The sequence below is a fragment of the Megalobrama amblycephala genome, linkage group LG16 (genome assembly GCF_018812025.1).
Source record: "Megalobrama amblycephala isolate DHTTF-2021 linkage group LG16, ASM1881202v1, whole genome shotgun sequence".
Classification (NCBI taxonomy): Eukaryota; Metazoa; Chordata; class Actinopteri; order Cypriniformes; family Xenocyprididae; genus Megalobrama; species Megalobrama amblycephala.
The window spans coordinates 43,774,135-43,792,180 of NC_063059.1; positions in this window are offsets into that span (position 1 = coordinate 43,774,135).

Genomic DNA, 18,046 nt, shown 5'->3' on the forward strand with positions numbered 1-18,046 from the left:
ATTTGTCTGAAATCTAAATCTTTTGTAACATTAAACACTACCATTCAAAAGTTTGGGGTCAGTAAGAATTTTAATTTTATTTTTGGGGGATAGAAATAAAATTAATCAATACTTTTATTCATCAAGGATGAGTTAAACTGATCAAAAGTTACAGTAAAGACAATTATAATGTTAGAAAATATTCTATTTCAAATAAATGCTGTTCTTTTGAACTTTCTATTCATCAAAGAATTTTGATAAAATTTGTACACAACTCTTTTCAACATTGATAATAATAATGAATGTTTCCTGAGCATCAAATCATCATATTAGAATGATTTCTGAAGGATCATGTGACACTGAAGACTGAGTAATGATGCTGAAAATTCAGCTTTGATCACAGGAATAAATTACACTGTACTGTATATTGACATAGAAAACAGCTGTTTTAAATTGGAGTAATATTTCATAATATTACTGTTTTTGTTTGTATTTTTAATCAAATAAATGCAGGCTTGGTGAGCAGAAGATACTTCTTTTAAAACATTAAAAAAATCTTACTGACCCCAAACTTTTGAACGGTAGTGTAACTTAAAAAGAATGTCAGACGCAAAGATTTACTTAAAAAAATCTACGCTGCTGAAAATAAATAAATAAAATAAAATAAGGGAACACTTAAATTACACATTGGATCTAAATGAGTGAAATATTCAGTTTACATACATATGCATTCTGTAATTTGTTAATGACAAAATTATGTGACAACAGTCAATGGAAACAAGCACTGCGTCCTGAGACATATTGGGGAACGCCCCACCGTAATTGATGGCTGAAGAATTGTAAAATCACGACAATTGTATTAGCCGGCGACAGCCATGACGTCTCTACTAGTGCAACCAGGACCACTAGTCCAACTTGTCATCCTCTTTTCGTCTTCAAGTACTGTTTTGCTGAAAGCATATTCAAGCGACAATAGTAAGTGACAAGCGATGCAGTGCTCCAACACTCTCAAGGAGACCTGTTGAAAGATTTGGACCAGTTCAGTTCAAAACAGTTCAAGACAAACTGGGTAGAGAGGAGCTGTAATAATCTTAAATATGTGAATAATAATGTGTCTTTTGAACAAACAAGCATGAAAACCTATTCAAGTACACCGCAAAAACAAAATCAAGACCCCTTTAACTTATGTGCTCTACAATGTGGTTGTTAATATGGGAATACATTATATATGCCAGGTGGCAGGAATAACCAGTAGTTCCTCTGAGTTATGTTGGGCTTCATGGATTGGTGTCAACACAAGAAAATCCAAAATCATGTTTAACACTGAATCAATGAAAATTCAGAAAACTAAGCCATGTGATTGATCTTGATATAACTGAACGACTAGAAGATTTGCTCTTCAAGCTGTAGGTGAGATCCTAGATAATATTTTTTAATAAAGTAGTCAATGCTTTTTATTTATGTCATAATGATGGTCTAGGTTAAAGCCACATGGAAACTGTGATTTGAAGTCAAATAAGTCCAAGATTAACTTTGTGTTATGATTAAGAGAGGCGATGCAAACTGGGTGCTTCTGGTAAGTTTTCTTCCTATTTCCACATGTATTACTATGACAATTATGATGTTATATTGATTTTATATTACACTTGATAGGTAGCAATAAAAGTGAAGGGTCCAGTATGTTTGATACAAACATTTCCAACTGCATTTATGTTTCTAAAAGTGAAAGCAATTTTTCTAGACTACCTAACACTTAATTGTGCATTCTACTAAATATTTCTCTTTTTTAGGTGGATGGGCAGTAATTACTTGTCCCTGTGGAGTAGTTTACTCAGTCAAGTTTAACATTAGAGCAGAGTCTGATTTTCTTTTGTCATGGAAACATTTCCCCAATGTGTCAATATATGATTTTGCCAGAGAACTAGCAACACACACCAATCTTCAGGAACCAGAGACTATCTTTTAGCCCTCATGAAGGCAGACTCGCAGAACCAACACCTGAAAATATTAATTTGTCTAAAGAAAGCTAAAGAAAGTTGAAAGTGAATTTGCTCTGTTTAAAAGTAAATGATCCCACCTGCCACCCTTTAACTGGTTCTTCTGAGCATTTTGCTCTGTACAATTGCTTTCACGAGTACACCACAAAAGACCCAAAAGATGTTCTCAGAAGAGTCCACCAGAACCAGATGTACAAATGTCACTTTTTCAGAACTAATGAAACAATTTCAGAGCTAAATAAATAACAATGAAATAATTGTCTTGGCATGTTGTTCATATATAAAAAAATCATTTTTTTCCCAATATTTTATATGTGTGTTTTTTTTTTTTTTGCTATAATTATATTTTAAGTAAATTTATAATTTGAAAAATGCGCCGGCGCGTTTTCTGACTCCAGAGAGTTAAATTCAATTTAGAATTTACAGGATGTGAGACTATTACAAAGAAAACATGATAAAATCTGTTAACGAGCTTGTGACATTTTGTAATTTCTATTAGCCAAATCATTAATGTGTTTTCTAACATTTCTCTGTATTAATACTATAGACAGTGACCCAAAACATACAGCGGTGAGACAGTGTAACCACAGAATAAAGATAAGCCACAGAACAAAGATGACCCAGCGGGCAATTGATGTCAAATAGACATCAAATTGACGTCAAACGGTCATCAAAGAATTGGTCAAAAATGCAAATCAAATTGATGTCAAAACTTGACATTCATTTGATTTGCATTTTTTTTAAACATTTTTTAACACATTGATGTCCTATTCTAGACCACAAGAATAATGACAAAACAGTATTAAATGCAAGACATGTTTTATTAAATCCACTGGTTTATATCAGAATTTTATATATAAATTTTAATCTGATATAAATCCTAATAATGTTGCGTTTTGGCGAATCGCATCGGGAAAGATATTCAAACGTTAGGGCATTTTCATTAGTACGAACAAAAATTGTAAAACTAACAGTACTCGTGACATTTCAAAATAGACATTTAAAAAAAAAACAATAGTTACCAGCGTAATGGATCTAACTCTGTTAAATTACGTTACCTCAGAATCCTTCACTGTAACAAATGGCGGGAAATTTCAATTCACCAAAAAGAACAAAATACTCATTGCAACGTCAAATATTTAATCAAAACACAATCTTCTAAGTTTTCAAAGTTACCCAATTATTTAATGAGATGTTTATTACTCACCTGATAAAAGCACCAACCTTGTCGAGCTGCTTCGACTTGACGTCTTCACCGCACAGCGCGCACTGTCACTAGCCTCTATGTTGTACGCAAGACGTGATGACGTGCATTTCAACGGTCATCAACGTCGTAAATCCTCCAAATATTTTTTCTTTTCTTTTTTTTTCCGTGTATACATGTATAACATTGTCATATAGGTTTGCATCAAATTACACAAAAATAAATTTATTAATTGTAGTCCATTCTTCAGCTGCAAAACAACCCGAGAATGTGAAAAAGGCGCCATCTACAGGTGGTATTAGGAATAGAGAATATGAATGGACAGTGTAGGCCATGCAACGTCAACTGGCGGCCCGCGGGCCAAATCCGGCCCGCCAGAGATTTCCATCCGGCCCCCAGAATAATACTGAATTCAGGAATAGCCTTGTAAGAGGAAAAAAGTTTAGGGCTGGTCCGAATACCATTTTTTGAGCTTCGAAGCTTCGGTAGTAATGAACATCGACTCTTCGGAGAGAGGGGCTGAACATATTTTTCTCTCTAATAAAGGCAGGAATCTGTGTCTGTATGTCCGTTTGCATTTTTATTATTTCGAGAACCGTTCATCCAATCGACTTCACAAGGCAGTGCAGTGTCGCATTTGGTGCAATATAGATGGACACGCGAGACGCGACACATTCAGAATTAATAAACTTTTAGTAAACTACAGTCAGAACAGCGCGAGCGGGAAGCGGCGCACCTCATGCGGGCAGGGCTTATGCTCCGAGAACGGACACTGCACTAGTGATATAAAACGCACACACACAGGTCTGTTAAATTAAGCAATACTTTTAAGGTAGTCTAATATTTTTCTGACTAACAAATTGGCACAGTAAGGGTAGATTTAAATAAAGAAAAACGAAATTTAAATAAAGAAAAAACGAAATTTAAATAAAGAAAAAACGAAATTTATATAAACAAAAACGAAATTTAAATAAAGAAAAAACGAAATTTATATAAACAAAAACGAAATTTAAATAAAGAAAAAACGAAATTTAAATAAAGAAAAATGAAATTTAAATAAAGAAAAACGAAATTAAGTTAAATTAAAAACGAGATTAATTTAGATTGATAATAACGGGTAAAAATGCTAATACATTTTGTTTCTATTATTGTATTTTCCACAGTGTCAAAGCAACAAAACACAAGCTCAGACATGCACTTCGGTCCATACAAACTCCGCTGTTCTGAACACTCCCGTTGCTGGAACACGCGTCGGTTCTATTTCTAGCATGCACGCGTTTTCCGCGTGGCTCGAGCGCGCCTGAGACGCGTGTCTCAGTGTGCAAACTCCAACCTGTTAAATATGGGAGCCGAAATAAAAACGGACACGCCACGCAGCTGAGACGCTCACGCAGCCAGTGTGTCGCCGGCCTTATTCAAGGGGGAATGAGAATCGTTTCGCGGGGGATCCCAGGTGTGCAAAAAATAAAAATAAAAAAATATTCGAATGTCAAATTTTCAAATCGAATACCAACCCACTGAACGAATATTTGAATATTCGGGTCCGTTCCATATTTATTTATTTTTAAATCTAACGAAAAAAAAAAAACCCTTCTGAAAAGTAGCTTGTGCCATAGCCTGCCTTCAGTCAAGCATGACGATAAACGCGTTCTCTCATTGAACATCTTTTATTGTTTCACGTGCTCATTTTTTCACAAATGTCAAAATTTTCCTTGCCTGGGATTAGCGCACAATTGCGTGACAGTGATGGACAGCTTGACAGCCTCACAAATATGAAGCCTAAAATATCGCTATCGCCCCTGGTGGCTTGCTGCAGTACAGGTAATATGTAAAAAATAAAATACATTTGGAATTAGAATTAGTATATCAAATAATAACATATTAGGATACAATTCGAATTTTATTTTATATTACGAGTATCTGGCCCTTACAGTGTCTGCAGAGAAAAATTCTGGCCCTTGGACAAATATAGTTGATGACCCCTGGTGTAGGCCCTACATTTTTCAGAATAAAAAAGAAAATAGAATTTCTGAAAAATAAATATGATTTTTTTAAGAACCCTAGCATTGCATCTATCAGTTGAAGACAAGAAAATCGAAATAATTTTAAAATATGTAGCCTGTTCACTATGAAAAATTTAATGAAAAATGTAAATTTTACTGTACACTCTCAGAAAAAAAGTACAAAATTGTGATTTGTACCTTAAGAGACCAGTTTTGTACCTTTGGTGACAATTTTGTACCTTTATTTAAAAGTACAAAAAATGACCCTTCAAAAAGGGTACAAAATTGGCTTTGACAGCGTACAATCGTTGACTATAATGAGATATATATATATTACACACACACATGCTGAATTAAAATCAGAATTTATTAAAACCTTTTCATTTTCACATTTTACAACATTTCATTTTAAACACATTTTTAAACATTCCATATGAGTCCATCTTGCCGGGTGTTAAAAAGTAACACTGAAGCAGTGTTAAAGTTAATGAGATAATTGATTGATGATTGAGTGATGATTGACAATTAGTGGTGACACCTGATGATAATAAGCAGAATCACTGAAGAAACAACAAGAGAAAAAGAGAGCGACACAACATCTACAACTGACTTCCAGCCATTAAACATTATTACACTTATTATTAACCAGTTTGATTTGATTTCTGTCACACATCAACAAAAGTTCTTACTGAGAATGAACAGATGTTTAGATGTTAATGTTTGAATGAAAGTTTAGTTTGAAGTCACCATGATGGTGAAAAGCATTTCCTTTAGCTGGGCTCTTGACTCTATTTATTAACATTAATTTATCTCTGGCTGCTCCAACTTTGTGTTTGTAGAGTACATTTGTCATGGCCAGAGAAACTATGATCTGGGCTGTGTTTCCCAATAGTGCAGTGAGCCAAAGTTGATCAATTTAGGTTTACAATGCTTTGGGAAGAACAGTTATAATGGTTGTTTTCTCATTGTGAAATGGTCAGATTCATTGGTGACATCCAGTATTAACTGGTGATATAGATGTAATGTTATTTCTTTATAATAAATCTCTGTTACCGTTTGAGATCCAGCAGAGCTTTTATAATCTGAAGGGTTTTTTGAAACACACACAGACATCAAGAATCAGCATATGATTCTCAACAATGGTGACAATCAAACAAAGTGCTTCATGTTGCAGTGCATGATGGGAGCCACCAATCAAAACTCATCCATGGCTCCCATCATGCATTGCTGCATGAATAAATTATGCAGCTGAATTGTCCTGTAATTTTCGTAGATTGTTCATGTTTGCTTTATTTTTCTGTTGTTTTGTTGTGACAGTAGCTTGTTTTGTGATGTTCAGAGTTGATCTGTTTGTCAGTATTTTGTATTTATTTATTGTCACCGTTCTTGAGAATCATATGCTGACTCTTGATGTCTGTGTGTGTTTAAACACTGAAGCTTCAGTGTGTAATGTATTATTCTTAAAAGAAAAAAAAAATTCATACTATTGTTGGATCTCAAGCTGTAAATTCACAGGACTACAACGATTAATACTAAAGCTGCACATCAAGCAAACGGTCAGAGATTAAGACTCTAAACGACATCAGGCCACTGCATGATGATAAATTCATCAACAAATTATATTTTGACCAGATCATATTTTCTCTGACCATAACAAATGTGCTTTACAAACACAAAGTTAGAGCAGCCAGAGTAAAATTAATAACAAAAGGTAAAGAGTCAAGAACCCAACTAAAGCAAACGCTGACCTCTTTCATGGTGACTTGAAATGAAACTCCATAAAACATTAATTAACACCTTTTTTCTCTCTTTCCTTCAGTGATTCTGCTTATTATCATCAGGTGTCACCACTAATTGTCAATCATCACTCAATCAATTATCTCATTAACTTTAACACTGCTTCAGTGTTACTTTTTAACACCCGGCAAGATGGACTCATATGGAATGTTTAAAAATGTGTTTAAAATGAAATGTTGTAAAATGTGAAAATGAAAAGGTTTTAATAAATTCTGATTTTAATTCAGCATGTGTGTGTGTAAAATATATATATATATCTCATTATATTGTCAATGATTGTACGCTGTCAAAACCAAATGTACCCTTTTTGAAGGGTCAATTTTTGTACTTTTAAATAAAGGTACAAAATTGTCACCAAAGGTACAAAACTGGTCTGTTAAAGTACAAATCACAAGGGTACAAATTTGTACCTTTGTACCATTGTACTCCTAAAGGTACAATTTTGTACTTTTTTTTTCTGAGAGTGTACAGTAAAATTTACATTTTTCATTAAATTTTTCATAGTGAACAGGCTACATATTTTAAAATTATTTCGATTTTCTTGTCTTCAACTGATAGATGCAATGCTAGGGTTCTTAAAAAAATCATATTTATTTTTCAGAAATTCTATTTTCTTTTTTATTCTGAAAAATGTAGGGCCTACAATGCCCATTCATATTCTCTATTCCTAATACCACCTGTAGATGGCGCCTTTTTCACATTCTCGGATTGTTTTGCAGCTGAAGAATGGACTACAATTAATAAATGTATTTTTGTGTGCAATTTGATGCAAACCTATGACATAATGTTATACATGTATACACGGAAAAAAAAAGAAAAGAAAAAATATTTGGAGGATTTACGACGTTGATGACCGTTGAAATGCACGTCATCACGTCTTGCGTACAACATAGAGGCTAGTGACAGTGCGCGCTGTGCGGTGAAGACGTCAAGTCGAAGCAGCTCAACAAGGTTGGTGCTTTTATCAGGTGAGTAATAAACATCTCATTAAATAATTGGGTAACTTTGAAAACTTAGAAGATTGTGTTTTGATTAAATATTTGACGTTGCAATGAGTATTTTGTTCTTTTTGGTGAATTGAAATTTCCCGCCATTTGTTACTGTGAAGGATTCTGAGGTAACGTAATTTAACAGAGTTAGATCCATTACGCTGGTAACTATTGTTTTTTTTTAAATGTCTATTTTGAAATGTCACGAGTACTGTTAGTTTTACAATTTTTGTTCGTACTAATAAAAATGCCCTAACGTTTGAATCTCTTTCCCGATGCGATTCGACAAAACGCAACATTATTATGATTTATATCAGATTAAAATTTATATATAAAATTCTGATATAAACCAGTGGATTTAATAAAACATGTCTTGCATTTAATACTGTTTTGTCATTATTCTTGTGGTCTAGAATAGGACATCAATGTGTTAAAAAATGTTTAAAAAAAATGCAAATCAAATGAATTTTAAGTTTTGACATCAATTTGATTTGCATTTTTGACCAATTCTTTGATGACTGTTTGACTTCAATTTGATGTCTATTTGACATCAAGGTGCCCGCTGGGGAGCTTCTTTTGGCCATTGTGACTTTCTGGAGAGATCGGCTTACAAAAACTGTGTGCAATAAATACATCGATCATCTTCAGAAAGTTTTGCCAGCAGTGGTGCAGCTTAACAGGGTTCTACTGGAATGTAGAAATTTACTATATTGAAATGTTTTCATTTTTATTTTGAAATGTTCCTTTTCATGGGATCTCGAGATGTGTCGAGATGCTTTGGGAACGCATCTGCGTGATTATGTTGTGAAGCACTTATGAAATTGGTGCAATGGCACGACGGAACGTCATAGGCAGGTGACATCACAGACCAGGAAACTATAAAGCATACCCAGAACAAAGAACGCTAGCTTCTGTATCTTCAGCAAGCACCCTGTGTATCGAGTGACTTATTTGGTGTTGTCTGTCAGTAACAAATACAGTGATCTCTTTGTTTGAGAACTAGAATTTCAAAGCACCAGTATTATAAAAGTGACACTATATTATTATGGCGAGCAAACAGCAGTTCACTCGTTGTGTTCATCCCTGCCCTTGTTTCATCACAACCCATTCGTAGGGATCGCAAATGGATCTGTCAGATGGGCCCAGCCCTTTCTCTATCTTCACCTGGCGGACCTAGTGTCTCACATCAGGGTGTGAAAACACGTGCTACGGTTTCTTCCCCCCAGATTGAGGCACTGGCACCTCAACAATTCAGCTCTGAGGAGTTGGATGTTCTTAGTGTCAATTCTGGAGATGAGGACTCGCCATCTCAGTCTCCAGCATATGAGGAGCTGTTAGAGGTTGTGACCAGGGCTGTTGAAAAAATAAAAATAGAATGGTCAGCTGAAAAACAGGAGGTTCATCAGAAAAGTATATTAGACAAACGATTTCTCCCTTCTCAGTCACAATCTCTACGTTGGGGATTGCCATTTTTCCGCAACCTCCACACCGAGGTGTCGAAGTCGTGGAAGAGGCCAATCCAATATCATGTATTCAGCCTGCAGACCTCAAACTATTCAAACATTATGGGGCTGAAACAACATGGGACGATGGCAAAGGTTGAAGAGACACTTGCAATGCTTTCTCACCTGAATCGGCATCGTCCCTTAAATCCCTGATGTTACCCACCAAGCCGCTCAGAACAACATCAGCGCTGGTGGGTAAAGCGTATTTGGTGGCATGTCTTCATACCATGTAAATTCTACAAGTATACCAGGCTAACCTGCTGGGGAAAATTGATGAGAGTGAGGAAGCTGCGTCGAGCTACAGATTTGTCTCTCTGGGTCACCAAGGAGATGGATAAAACAAACTGCCATTCTGTGGCAGCCCTGGTGGCCATGTCTGGTTAAACTTATCTGATATTAAAGACAAGGATAAAAGCTTCCTTCTGGATGCCCCAGTTTCTCCATAGTGCTTCTTTGGCGACTCACTTCAGTCATTGAGAGGTTCCAGGAGTCTAAAAAACAAGCGCAGGCGTTCCAGAAGTTTCAATCCCCCTGAGACTGCAGGGCGAGAGCAATCTCGGCCGTCTACAAGCTCCTCACATTGAGTGCAACAGAAACAAAGTGTTGCTACCCATGCTCCCCCCAAAGAGAGCCTGGGTTCAGGGTCGACCAGTGCAACTGAAGTCTTCAAGGGATGCACCAGTGCAACTGAAGTCTTCTCGAGAGACTGGTTCCTCTTAGATTTTCTGGCAGAATGGAAACTTCTTTCGAATATATCTCAATGGGTACTGAATATAATAGAAAAGGATTACAGAATTCAGTTTAGGTCTTGCCCGCCTAAGTTCAACGGTGTCCTCTCTACGATAGTGGGCTCTCTGGTTTTGGAACAAGAGGTTTTGACTCTCTTGCAAAAAGGAACTATAGAACAGGTTCCTCCTCCCAGCAAGCTGTCAGGGTTTTACAACCGTTACTTCATTGTTCCGAAAAAGGATGGATGGCTGCGTCCTATTCTGGATTTGCGTGTACTAAATCACTCAAGCTCAAGTTCAAAATGCTTACACTCAAACAGATCTATTGGTTTGTGATGATAGATTTCAAGGACATATATTTTCATATATCCATCCATCCTTAACACAGGAAATTCCTCAGCTTTGCTTTCGGGGGCGAAGCATATCAATATTGAGTTCTTCCTTTCAGCCTAACGTTATGACCCCGCACTTTCACTAAATGCGTGGATGCAGCTCTGGCTCGACTAAGACTCCAAGGTATTCGCATATTAATTTATACCAACGATTGGTTTATTTTGGCTCAATCTGAGCTTATGGCAGTTCGGCATTGAGATGTCGTTAACGGAAGTTGACGCAAAGATTTACGGAAGTTGGGTTGAGACTCAACGCCAAGAAGAGTGTGCTTCTTCCAGCTCAGAGAACCACTTTTCTAGGCGTGGTGTGGGATTTGACTATGATGCAGGCACGTCTTTCTCCTGCTCGCATTGCTTCGATCCTCTCAGCCGTAAATGGGGTGAAACTAGGCCAGTCACTCACAGTTTCAGAAACTGTTTGGCCTGCTGTACATGAGACCTTTACAGTGGTAGCTCAGGTCTAAGGGACTCTCCCTTGAAGATCACGCACCAATGCCTTTGTGCCTTAGTCATGTGGAAAAAGCCTGTCCTAAGGGCCTGTGTTGGGAGCTCCTTGTCGTCGCGTAACGCTAACAACGGATGTGTCTCTCACAGGTTGGGGGGCGATCAATCGGCTCAGGGCTGTGGCAGGGCCATTTTCTTTCCTGGCACATAAATCGGCTAGAAATGATAGCTGTGTTTCGGGCTCTCAAACACTTCCTCCCAGACCTGAGGGGCCATCACGTGTTGGTCCGCACAGACATGTTGGTGGTCTCTTACATCAACCATCGGGGGGTCTGAGGTTGCATCACCTTTGCAAGCTGGCCCATCAGATCCTCCTGTGGGCCCAAGGGAAGTTGCTCTCGCTGAGGGCAGCTTACATGCCAGGGCATCAGAATGTTGAGGCAGGGGCCGAGGCCAGTGGAATTGAGACTCTACCCCGAGGTGGTGGAGCTCCTGTGGAAGAATTTTGGTCATGCAGAAGTCGACCTATTTGCATCTCAGGAAACAACACACTTTCCAATGTGGTTTTCTCTATCTCATCTAGCCCCTCTAGGACTGGACACTATGGTACAGATGTGGCCAAGAGTTTGCAGAGAGCAGGTCCTTCTCATATTGGTAGCCCCTTTCTGGCCAACCTGAGTGTGGTTTTATGCATGTCAGGCACGACCTTCTGTCTCAAGCAGGCGGCACGATACTTCACCTCCACCCGGAGTTGTGGAAGCTGTGGGCCTGGCCCCTGAGGGGGCTAGGTTCATAGAATCTGGTCTCTCAGCAGAGTATGTCTCACACACGTATACACAGCATTCATTTTTTCTGATGTTTGTATATTTGTTTTCTTTTTAAAGTTTTTTTTTGTCCTTATTTAAATTTTCCCTATTCTTTTGAAGTTGAGTTGTTTTGCTCATAAAATTTGCCAATCTACTAATATTTCATTAAAAGACAAAGGAAGTTGTATTCAATTTATTTGTTGTTTTTCTTTATTATGTGAATTTTGTATGTAACGGATGGTTTTTTACTTTATTTATCCGGGGTGATTATATTATTATTATCTGTGGCAAGTGTATACTTGTCTGGCGCCAGTACTAAATTACTGATTGTTCATTTTTATTTTTATTTTTATCGCGATTTTGGGACTGAGAGTCAACTTAAGACTGCGAGCGGCCATAATTATCAGTGCTAATGTGGTCTTGCGGTTAGCACTTTGCGTTACCACGCTGAAAACCCTGATTCGATTTCCCTGTTGGACATTTTTTCTATTGTACTGTTTTGTACTAGAATTTCTGCAGGATCGTTTTTCTGCGGGGCTATTTCTCCACCTTAAAAGATTATGTGGCGGCTATATCTGCTTACCACGCACCTATAAGGTGGTTCATCATTGGGAAAAGATCCCCTGGTTGTACGATTTCTTCATGGTACTCTGAGGCTGAGGCCTATACAATGCACAAGGACACCGGCCTGGGACTTGTCTATCGTTTTGGAAGGACTGACTCGGGCTCCGTTTGAGCCCCTTGAAGAGGTTTCAGAAAAATTCCTCACCTTAAAGACTATTTTCTTACTTGCTATCTCATCTCTCAAAAGAATCGGAGATCTACAAGCACTGTCTGTTGCTCCTTCATGCCTTGAATTTGAACCTGGTATGGTGAAAGCCTTTCTTCATCCTAGACCTGGTTATGTACCCAAGGTCCCCACCAATGTCCCAGGGCCTATTGTGCTGCAGGCCTTCTGTCCTCCACCATTTACTTCTTCAGATCAGGAAAAACATAATCTGCTATGTCCCATAAGGGCATTAGATGTGTATGTCCACAGAGCTGCCCTGTGACATAAAACAAACCAATTGTTTGTCTGTTATGGGTCCCCCAGGAAGGGGAGTCCTGCATCCAAGCAAAGAATGAGCAAGTGGGTGGGTGAGGCCATCTCACTAGCTTAGAGTCTACCGGACAGCCCTCACCTTTAGCTGTCCGGGCACATTTGATGAGGAGTATGGCTGCTTCAAAAGCTTAAATCTCGGGGGTTCCCCTTCATGACATTTGTGATGCGGAAGGCTGGTCCTCACCGCACACTTTCATTTGGTTTTATAACCTGGACTTTGGCTCCACTCCGGGGTTAGTTGTGCTTTTGTCTTGAGATACGACAGACAGGCACTTGGCAATATGGTGAAGTGGGGATGAGGTTCCCAAAGCATCTCAACGCGTCTCGGGTTATGTATGTATTAAAGAAAATTATTCTAATCATAACAGCCTACTGTATTTCATTCTTAAATATCATAAAGAATGTAAAAATACAAACACGGCGGACTAACATTGGTTAATATCAAGTCCCAACAATGGTTTAATTTTACGATCATTTAGTTTAATTTATTTCAGTGTTAATGTTTCAGTTAATAAATTTACTATAAATAAAAAATACACTTAGTATAAGACACCTAAATTATGACATGCATAGCCTTTCTAATTATTATGCATAGCCTTTTATTTATTTTCAGTCATGTGATTATGAATTCTTTAACTACAGTGTTTCACTTGAAACAATCTGCTCCCACAGCTCTTAATGAGCCATGGCTGATTAAGAATGAACTGACATGTTCACTTTCTTAATTTTTTTAAAGTCTGTGATTGTCACGAATGCGGCTCCCGCGGCTCTTCATCCCGGCCGCCGGAGGGAGCCGTCATCGGAATATTGACTTGTTGCTATCTGGACTACATTACCCATGGGCCCTCATTCCTGGGACTGATTGCACACACACCTGCACCACATCACACTCACTCCATAAAACACTCACACACGCATCCATGCACCGCGAAGTCTTGATTTGCCTTGGTGATCATTTCTGAGCGTTTTCTTGTGGACTGTTACCCTGTTATCGATTGGACTGCCTTACCTCTGTGAACCTTTGCTGCCGACCCTGATCTCTGCCTGTTTCCTGGACTCTGTTTGTTTGCCGCCTGCCACGATCCCTGCCTGTTGTAAGACCTTGTTTCATTGCCGCCTGTCTCGACCCAAGCCTGTCCCTGTTTACGTTACTGTCTTGTCCCTGTTTGCATTGTGCTGTCTTGTCTTAATAAAGACACTGCAAATAGATCCTCACGTTGTTGACCCATCATTACAGAAGACTTCGCCATCAAACGATCCAGCAGCCCTCATGCAAATTTCCACCGAGCTTTCAGCACAAGCCAGCCAGCTCGCGGTGCACCAGCACCAGCTGAACCGACTCACCTCTCTCACCGAGGAACTAGTAAAGACTTTGCAAAGCCTACGCTTCGCCTCTCCTGAGGCCGCCATGCTGCCACCTCCCGCCGCTACCAGTCAGGCGATCACGCCGTCCCCAGTCAACCCACGCCTCGCCCTGCCTGAGAAATTCGACGGCAATCCTGCCAAATGTAAGGGCTTCCTGTTACAATATTCTCTGTTTGTTAACCAACAACCATCCTTGTATTCCACAGAGATCAGTCGCATATCCTTCGTCTGTTCCCTGCTCACGGGCAAAGCGCTAGACTGGGCCACAGCGGTATGGAGAGAGGACAGCTCGGTGTTTCCCACTTTCTCAGCGTTCCTACAAAGCTTCAAGGAGGTGTTTGAACACCCGGAGGGCGGCAAGAGTGCTGGTGACCAACTGCTCACTTTAACACAAGGAAAGTCCACGGCCGCAGAGTTTGCTCTACAGTTCCGCACGCTGGCCGCGCAGACCAACTGGGTGGAGGACACGCTGAAACTACTCTTTCGCAAAGGCCTGAATCTGGAGCTCCAAGCTGAACTGGCATGCCGTGACGAGGGCAGGTCATTAACTTCATTCATAGAGCTGGCCATCCACATTGATAATCTCCTCTGCTCCCGCCGGCCGCTTCGTTCCCTCGCCACCAGCGCAACCACACCAGAACCCATGCAGCTTGGATATACCCCTCTTCAACCCGAAGAACGAGAGAGAAGACGCCAAATGCATCTATGTCTCTACTGCGGACAGGCTGGCCACATCAAGATAAACTGCCCAATCAGACCCAACGTCTCCAACCCCAGATCGGTGAGTTCAGATTACCCCTCTAACTGCCTGAAAATACCCATCCAAATCACCTGTAACAGCCGGGTTGTGTCCACTCACTAGTGTTAATTTCGTCAGACGAGACGAGACGAAATATGTTCGTCAACGACCTTTTTTTTCATGACTAAGACGAGACGATGACAAGACTGCACCACTGTCCAAAAACGCTGACTAAGACTAAATTAACATGCATTATTGTTGACGAAAAAAGACGAGACGAAAATGTTTTGTATAAAATAAAAACTAAGATAAAATCTCTCTTCATTTTCGTCTACAATCGTCTCTGCTTTTTCATCAGCTGTTACGCCTTTAAAATAAAAGAGTTCGCGGCTTCGCGCTGTTGCTCAAGTTAAGCCTCGTTGAAGCCTTGTTTACACTGCATGCGTGTGCGGCTCGTTACGGCTCCGGCAAGGTGTTGTTCCGTCCTCTGCGCGATGTCAACTCAAACAAAGAAATTTCAAGTTTTTCAACTTCGAATCTCTTGTCGTCAGTTTCTAGTGATGTAAAATATGAGCGGGAGTTTACACAGGGTGATTATTTTGACTTTGTTTTGTATTTGAGCTGCGCGTCTTGGAGGCGAGGCGCCTATCTTTAGCGAAGCGGCGCGTCGAGCCGCTTCTCAAACGCACCGCGGCGCGGCTGGTGTAAACACAAGCATTGACTAGAGTGGCCGTGTATCAGCTCCGGTAGCCGCGTCGCAGCCGTAACGAGCCGCACACGCGTGCAGTGTAAACGAGGCTTTACAGGTCTCATACGCCTGTGGCTGCAACACGAAACTTCTGAACACACAACACCCAAAGCAAACACGAGTGACGAGCGACGACGACATACTAGCTTTTGAATTGTGTTGGTTAAATAAAATACTCTTCAGAACAGGTTAATCATTTGTGAATGTGTCTCCTAAATCAGAAATTGAAAACCAGACACGTTTAACATTTGCATTCAACAAAAATCTTTCAACAAGTGTATTTTGTCAGGTAATTATGACATTTAACCAATGTTTGAGATATGTGAAACACTTTTTTTACTGAAATGTTTATCAGTAATAATCTCAGTAATAATGTGTTATTTTTAAAAAAAGACTACAATTTTTTTGACTAAAACTAGACTAAAATTAAAAGACTTTTAGTCGACTAAAACTTGACTAAGATACCTTGAGTTTTCTTTTGACTAAAACTAGACTAAAATGACGAGACGTTTAGTCGACTAAAACTTGACTAACAAAAAAAGATATGTGAATGACTAAATATGACTAAAACTAACAAGGACATTTGGCACAAGACTAAGACTAAGACTAAATTAAAAATAGGTGACGAAATTAACACTACCACTCACGCACTCCTGGACTCCGGGGCCGCTGGAAACTTCATATCAGACACTTTCACCCATGAGCATGATATCCAGTTAACCAACTGTCATTCTCCATTAACAGTGGAGGCGCTAGACGGGAAGCCCATAGGAGGAGGAAGAGTGTCGCATATCACTTCTGAGCTCGGCCTGCAAGCCGGGGCTCTTCATAAGGAACAAATTCGCTTCTACCTCATTCACTCGCCCAACAACCCCGTCATCCTAGGCCTGCCCTGGCTCCGCACACACAACCCTGTCATTTCCTGGAAGGAGGGTCAGATCGTCCAGTGGGACCCCGCTTGTCATCAGCACTGTCTGAGTCCAGTCCTACCCATCGCCATTCACGCCATAGCCGTCAATGAAGCCCCAGTCGACCACGAATCAGTCATTCCAGCCGAATACAGCGACCTGGCACTAGCTTTCAGTAAATCCAAGTCCACCGACCTGCCGCCGCACCGCTCCAGTGACTGTGCGATTGACCTGCTGCCTGGGACTACGCCCCCCAAGGGCCGTATCTTTCCTCTGTCTCAACCTGAGGAGGAGGCTATGAAGTCATACATCGAGGGAGAACTAGCTAAGGGATTCATTCGGCCCTCTACCTCTCCCGCTTCATCAGGGTTCTTCTTCGTCAAAAAGAAAGATGGCAGCCTCCGACCTTGCATTGACTATCGTGGCCTCAATGACATCACCATAAAGTTCAGGTACCCACTGCCACTAGTACCAGCGGCCCTTGAACAACTTCGTCAAGCCCAATACTACACCAAGCTAGACCTCCGGTGTGCTTATAATCTGATTCGCATCCGAGCAGGCGACGAGTGGAAGACTGCCTTTTCCACCTCCTCTGGCCACTACGAGACCCTTGTCATGCCCTTCGGTCTATCCAACAGTCCTTCAGTCTTCCAATCGTTTATCAATGATGTCTTCCGAGATATGCTAAATCGGTGGGTCGTGGTTTACATCGACGACATCCTGATCTACTCCAACACATACCACTAACACATCCAACATGTCCGAGCAGTTCTGCAATGCCTGATCCAACACAAACTCTACGCCAAGGCCGAGAAATGTGAATTTCATCGCACTTCCACTTCTTTCCTGGGCTACATCATCAGCCGTGAAGGAGTAGCGATGGATGATGGAAAGGTCAAGGCGGTGCTGGAATGGCCGCAACCACGCACACTAAAAGAGTTACAACGGTTCCTGGGGTTCGCCAACTTTTACCGGAGGTTTATCAGAAACTTCAGCGGGGTGGCCGCTCCCTTAACCACCATGACAAGACGCAAGACCTCCCGCCTCACTTGGTCACCAGAAGCAGTCTGTGCGTTTCAGGAACTGAAGAAACGCTTCACATCAGCTCCAATTCTCCGTCACCCAGATCCCGAACTTCCGTTCATTGTGGAGGTGGACGCCTCCAACACCGGCATAGGAGCCGTACTATCCCAGCGACAGGGTGAACCACCCAAAATGTTCCCCTGTGCGTTCTACTCCCGTAAGCTGTCCGCCGCTGAACGCAACTATGATGTGGGCAACCGGGAGTTACTTGCCATGAAAGCGGCGCTGGAGGAGTGGCGTCATTGGCTCGAGGGGGC